We start from the raw sequence: 7224 nt of genomic DNA, 5'->3' as shown, positions 1-7224 counted from the left end.
ACATAAGGTCGGTTATAGAGAAAGGAAATCTTCACATTTTGTCGCCAAGCTTGCCTTCCACGCCAAGGAGAGTCCCATCCGGACACGGGTGAAGTCTTTGGTCTTCGTATCTTCACAGCCCATCAGTCCAGCCCATGGCTAACAGGTCGGTCGCCCGAAGACCCCTTAGTCCAGGACTCCCTCAGTAGCCCTTGAACCAGGCTTCAATGACGAGGTGTCCGGTGCGCAGATTGTCTTCGGCATTGCAACGGGTTCCCTTTCCCGAATACTCCAAGATAGTCTTCGGTCGCGAAGAATGCATCCGGACCTGTAACACAAACACCACACACAGCCGCAGAGAGTATAATATTCCACGAGTCTAATCCGTCGACAACTTTTTCATAATGTGACATCACATCCACCCAGTCATTATTTCGAACTGTTTTCGTCTGCCGTTCCGCGTTTCGAGATGCGGTTTCCATTGGCACATCTTGTCAAAGCAGAGATCGTGTCCCCTTATTGCGGGATTCTCATCAATACAGGCGTGGGTAACCCAATCGTGCCATTTGCACAGTCCTTGGGAATAGGCGAGTTTTAAGGGGAGTGGGGAGGCGTTCAATATTCATTGCCTTTATAAGGAGATAAGAATTCCCTTTCTTCACCCATGCCTTCTCTCTCTCTCTCTGCCCCCCCCCCCATCCTTGAGCTCCAGCGCCTAAGCTCTCAACTTTTCCGCCTCAAGCAAGCATTCAACCATGTCTGGATCCGGAGCTGGAGGCAAGTGGATGGCCTCCTCCGTCAAGAAGAAGGACATCAAGGAGCTCCGGGAGGCCGGGTACCTGGCAAAGGAGATCGTTCACCGACTCCCGGCTGCAGGACAGATCATCCCTACCCCAAAACCCCACGAGAGGGTTGTGTTTGTCACACATTTCATCCGCGGGCTGGGATTCCCTCTCCACCCGTTTGTCCGCGGACTGATGTTTTACTATGGGCTGGACTTCCATGATCTAGCCCCCAACTCTATCCTCAACATCTCGGCATTTATTGTCGTGTGCGAGGCCTTTCTCCGCATCCCACCTCACTTCGGCCTATGGCTGAAGACCTTCAATGTGAAGCCGAAGGTGGTGAGCGGCCAACAAGCAGAGTGCGGAGGCGCCATGGTGGGCAAGATGGCCAATGTCACCTGGCTCGAAGGCTCCTTTGTGGAGACGGTGAAGGGGTGGCAGTCGGGGTGGTTTTACATCATCGAGCCGCGCGACACCAACTGGGCGGCGGCCCCCGAATTCCGATCCGGAGTTCCGATGTGGCTCACCTCCTGGCAAGAGAAGGGCCTGACCTGGGTTCTTCGGACGAGCTGACTGGGCTCCAGACGTGCGTCCAGAGCATGATAACCAAGAAAATCAAGCTCGTCAACGTGATCCAGGTTATGCTCATTCGCCGGATCCTTCCATGCCAATGCCGGACTTGCTATTTGTGGGAGTTCGATCCGGCCAAGCACCAGACGCTACTAGAGCTCTTCGGCACGACGCACGAAGACATCTGGAAAGTGCTCTTTAAGGCCGGCGAGACACTACCGCCCATGACCGAGGATCGCGGGCTTAGCTTAAAACGCCAGGCTAATCCGGTAAGTCCTTTCATGTTTTCAAGGTATACCCTTTACTGGCATATTTTGAGGAAGGAGTCTAAGCCTTTCTATTGATTTTTTCAGGCCTGGATTGAGACAGCGGGGCAGATTAATTGTCCGGCTCCACTGCCCGAAGACCAAGAAAACCCACTTCTGACGAAGATGCTGTTTCCGGCGCCTTATGAGGTGCCAGAGAAGAAGGCCAAGAAGAAGGCCAAGGGGACCAAGAGTGGCCCTCGCCGAAAAGGTGCTTCGGACATGACGTCCGAAGACGACGAGTCTCACTCCTCTGCCATCGAAGACGGCGGCGAGGAGGAGGAGAACAAATCTCCCCCTGATGAGGGGAGAAAAAAGAGGGCGACCTCCACAAATCTGGAGGCGGCGGCGCCCAAGAAAGGGAAGGGCTCCCTCGCGGATAACTCCCCGTGGGATGTCGACAGCAGTCCGGAGCGCCCCCCCAGGACCAAGCCCCTGGCCGCATCGTAACTACTACAAACTTGCGCATGTCCATGTGTCCAGCCTCATGGCATTAATATATTAAATTGTGCTATTACAGTCCGACCCACGATGATCCTCATCAGGGGGTTCGTTGGATTCAAAGGCGATGGCCAGCGAGTCACCGCCGACCGCTCACTCTCCCACGGCCAAGGGCGACAACGAGGTGATGTCCCAGAAGACCTTCCCAGGCCAGGGAGAGGTTCAGGAGGCCGTCAGGGCGGCGCCAGAGGATGACTCCTCGGCTGCCGGAGACATGGGGGAGAAAACCCCCATGGAGACTGGCAACGGGGGCCATGTCCAATTCGGCCCCCAGCCGAATACCATTTCGGAGACCTATACGGCTCCGGAGTCGAGCGAGCAGCCTTCCCCGAAAGGAGGAGGTGTGCCTGTTCCGCCGGTTACCTCTGTCCAACCAGAGGCACCGGATAATCTGCTGGAAGCGCTACGAGGCGCTTCCATTGTAGATGAGCACCGTGTCCTTATGGGTACGGTGATTGAGAAGGTTCAGTCCGTCAAGAGCGGACTGACCGAAGCCTGCACTAGCCTTCTAACAGGCTTTGAGGTAAGTAATGTAATTGTAGAAAGAATATCACAGAGTAGACAGTAGCCCCTGATACTCTGTTCGGTGTTCGGAAAGAAGAAGCCGAATAGAGGATCAAAATAATTTTCTCAGGAGTCTAACATAAGATGTCTATGTGAATAAGCAGGCGTCGCTGCTAACTGCTGCCGCTCATACTGCGGAGGTCTCCGGACTGAAGCAGGACCTAGAGCGGGCCGAGGAAGAACTCGGCCTCGTGAAGAAGCAGCTGGAGGACAGCCAAGGTATGCAGTAACTTGCGTGTATATTTTATGAAGGATAAATGGTTCGTGCTGACCAAATTGTCATGAACTTTATTAGGGGCCACGACCGAGGTGGCAGCCCTCAAGAAGGCGTTAGCCGAGGCCGAGGAAAAAGCGGCCAAGGAACGCGCCGCGCGCGAGAAGCAGGAGGCCCGTGTCAGCGAGGTCCAGCAAGAGCTCCAGGACGCCGTCAAGAAGTACGAGTCCTTGGAGCATGATTCTAAGACTCAAGAGTCCGAACTTGCCAAGGCCCGCCAGAGCGCACAAGATGCTCGAGCCGAAGCCCAGAGCGCCCTCCAGGAAATCCAGGCAGCCAAGAAGATAGCGCGGGTAAGGCTTTCATTATGCAAAGCAACTTTGCAAAGGAAACGTTCCTTTTACTTACCTTAATTTGGAGCTCTCCAGGGGCTTTTACAGATCTTCTGTGCAGCATATCAGATGATGCGGAGTTCTATCGAGCCGAAGAAGGGAGCTCTACGGAGAAACTGTTCTGGTCTCAATACCTTGGACCAGATCATCCGGTGCCCTTTAGCGACCAGCTGAAACAGCTCGTCGAGCTGCACAAGGCGGCCGAACTAGCCATGAAGGACCTAATAGTCCGGCTATGGCCTGCCGAGCCCATTCCCAGCAGCTACTTCGGACTCGTGAAGCGGCTTGTGAGTGCCTGCCCTCGGCTTGAAGCCATAAAGCGGTCAGTCTGCATTGAAGGTGCGCGGATGGCATTTTCCCGCGCCAAGATGCACTGGGCGAAGATGGATGCCAAGAAGCTGATGACCGAGGGGCCGCCTGAGGGCAAGGAGCACCGCCGACCCGAGCTATATTTTGATGGTGTCCTGGAGGGATCCCGCCTTGTGGCGGAGCAATGTGCAAAGGATGTGATCTTTGAATGAATAAATGAATACATTCATATTCGTCTCGCCCTGTATTATGAAACAAAGACAATTTGTGTAATATAATGCTTTGTGTTAAATTTTTACCTCCTGTGCGGCTGTTTTTATTAAAATCTGAGGGTTGGCCAGTCGTCGGCTTCAGCCCCCACGTAGGTAGTACGGGGGTGTTCGGGATGGAATCTAGACAATCTTGATCCAATTGTTTGGTCCTTGAAGGAGGTGTTTAGCGCAACGAACAAGGCAATCGGACTATAATGCTTTATCACCCTCACTTAGCCATAGGAGTTCGACAATGAAAATGTAGGCGCAACCCCTAGCATCCGAACTAGGGGTGTTGTAAACACCTGATCGGGTAAGTATCAACCCTTCGCATAATGCGGAAAAAACCTCTATCGATTTGAGACCTCCGAACAGCTGACCGGCTCTCGCCGCATCATGACAGTCAGTTTTCGGCTTTCTCTACTGAGGTGCTCATCCGGATGAATCACGACACAATCGTAGTAGTTCTCCCTTTACTACCCTAGCCGATATAGCAGAACGTAAGGTAGTAAGCACAGGAGCCGGGCAACCCAACTATTGACCAAAGACATGATTCAGAGCCAATGCATATAATGCTAAATTCGGGGTGCCGAACTATACTATAAAAGTGTTCGGACTTTGTTGCCGTAGTGCGGGGCGCTGTGAAGCCCCTGGCAAATATGAAAGCGTACCAAAGTGTACGGGTGCTATGTGATAAGATTATCAACAGAAAACAAAGGAAAACTTGAAGAGAGCAAAGGTAATAAGCCGGGGCCTTGAAATTTTGGGCCGCAAACTATTTTCATTGTAATTTGATAAATACATCAAGGCGTACTGATACAAATAGTGCGATAAGCAATAGGCTATTTAACATGCCGTGACCAAGAGCGAGCTGCGTGCGGGTATGTAAAACAGGTATAACGATTGTTAGCCGAGACCACCTGGGGATTCCCTTGTACATCAAAGCTCCTCGCCTCCTTGGTGTATCCGTCCCGTGATCGGTCCGATGATCAGGTTATCAAAAATAACCTCGAGAAGAGAAAAACCTGAAATGAAAAAGAAAAAGAAAAGGTGTGCGGATCCAGGGGCGGTTGAGCCGCATTATGGATCATGATCCAGCTTTGCCTCCGTCCGTGACCATGGTATTTTGAGTGCGTAGTTATGTATGCGGGGCACAAATGTCACCGCTTGATCGGGACTGGGATGGAGGCCGGATTGCTTGTCAAGCTCTGGACGAGCTGGGCCGTCCTGCCGCAGAGTAGTTCGGACTCGCTTGACGGTGTCCAGGGGCTTTACTGCCGAATTGAGGTTCTGCCTAAAAAGGCTACGTTGTACTTCTGCTGCGAGGGTCGCGGTGTGTTCCTCGATACGGAGGGAGCGCTCCGTATTTCCGTTGACCGTTATTACACCGCGTGGTCCGGGCATCTTGAGATTTAGGTAGGCATAGTGCGGCACCGCGTTGAATTTAGCGAATGCGGTTCGTCCAAGCAGTCCATGATAACCACTTCGGAAAGGGACAATATCGAAGATTAACTCTTCGCTTCGGAAATTATTCGGTGATCCGAAGACCACTTCCAGTGTGATTGAGCCCATGCAATAGGCCTCTACACCTGGTATGAGACCTTTAAAGGTGGTTTTTGTGGGCTTGATCCTTGAGGGGTCGATACCCATTTTGCGCATTGTATCCTAATAGAGCGGGTTCAGGCTGCTGCCACCATCCATGAGGACTCGCGTGAGATGGAATCCATCAATAATTGGGTTGAGGACCAGTGCGGCTGAACCGCTGTGACGGATACTGGTCGGGTGATCCCTGCGATCGAAGGTGATCGAACAGGAGGACCATGGGTTGAACTTTGGGGCGACTAGCTCCATCGCATAGACGTCCCTGAGTGCACGCTTGCGCTCCTTCTTGGGGATATGTGTGGCGTATCATGTTCACCGTTTTAACTTTGGGGGGATTTCTTCTATCCCCCTGTGTTTGGCTGCAGGGGCTCCTCGTCATCGTCCTCGCTCTGTGATCCCTTTTCCTTGTTCTCGGCGTTTGACTTGCCGGCTTGTTTAAAAACCCAGCAATCTCTGTTGGTGTGGTTGGCTGGTTTGTCTGGGGTGCCATGGATTTTGCACGGACGGTCGAGTATGCGGTCCAAGCTGGATGGTCCCTGATTGTTTCTTTTATACAGCTTCTTCCGCTGACCGGACTTGGAGCCGCTGAATCCGGCGTTGACAGCAGTGTCATCGGTATTGTCACCATTGCTTCGGCCTTTGTGTCTACTGCGTCGGAGCTTGCCGTTGCTGTTTTTGGCCTCGGGGCGGGGCTTGCATCGCTGGCCGTATTTTTACTACGGGCCAGCCAGCTATCCTCACCCGCACAAAAGCGGGTCATGAGTGCCGTGAGGGCTGCCATAGATTTCGGCTTTTCCTGGCCGAGGTGGCGGGCGAGCCATTTGTCATGGATGCTATGTTTAAAGGCCGCTAGGGCTTCGGCATCCTGACAGTCGACTATCTGGTTCTTTTTAGTTAGGAACCTAGTCCAGAATTTTCTGGCTGGCTCCCGAGGCTGTTGAACTATGTGACTTAAGTCATCGGCATCTGGTGGCTGGACATATGTGCCTTGGAAGTTGTCGAGGAAGGCTTCTTCCAAGTCCTCCCAGCTGCCAATGGAATTTTCAGGCATAATGTTTAACCAGTGCCGAGCTGGCCCTTTGAGTTTCAGTGGGAGGTATTTGATAGCGTGTACGTCGTCTCCGCGGGCCATATGGATGTGGAGAATAAAATCTTCGATCCATACAGCGGGATCAGTTGTTCCATCATATGATTCAATATTTACGGGTTTAAACCCTTCCGGGAATTCATGATCCATTACTTCGTCAGTGAAGCAAAGGGGGTGTGCGGCGCCTCTATGTCGGGCCACATCGCGATGTAGCTCCGATGGAGTCCGTCTGCGGAGTTCGGCCCAGGTGTGACTGGACTTGTTATGTCTGAATAGATGACTGTCTTCACGCGTCGGGGCACGCCCTCGCGATCCATAGATCGATCTAGTATGTCCTGCATTATTGTCCAGTTTTTGCCGTAGGTCATAGGCATGCCCCCGAGCTGTTTGATCTCTACCTTTACGGTGAAGTGGAGCGGGCTGGTGTTCGGCTTGAGTTGCCGCCTTGTCCCGACCCCGTGGTGGTCGGTCAGCCGTATTGCGCGATGATTGTATGGGCTCCAATGCCTCATCATCAAACTGAGGTAGCAATTTATGCTATGGGTAGCTTTTGGCTGGGCGCTTAAGGCCGTATTCTTCGGCTGCCAGCACTACAAAAAAAAGACACATCCGTGACATTTTGGGCCAAACGAAAAAAATTTCTATCATACTTATGACACTTCTAT

This window comes from Aegilops tauschii, chromosome 5 (assembly GCF_002575655.3).
Source record: "Aegilops tauschii subsp. strangulata cultivar AL8/78 chromosome 5, Aet v6.0, whole genome shotgun sequence".
Taxonomy (NCBI): domain Eukaryota; kingdom Viridiplantae; phylum Streptophyta; class Magnoliopsida; order Poales; family Poaceae; genus Aegilops; species Aegilops tauschii.
The sequence above is the reverse complement of the archived record's forward strand: the minus strand, read 5'-3'. Positions refer to the sequence as shown.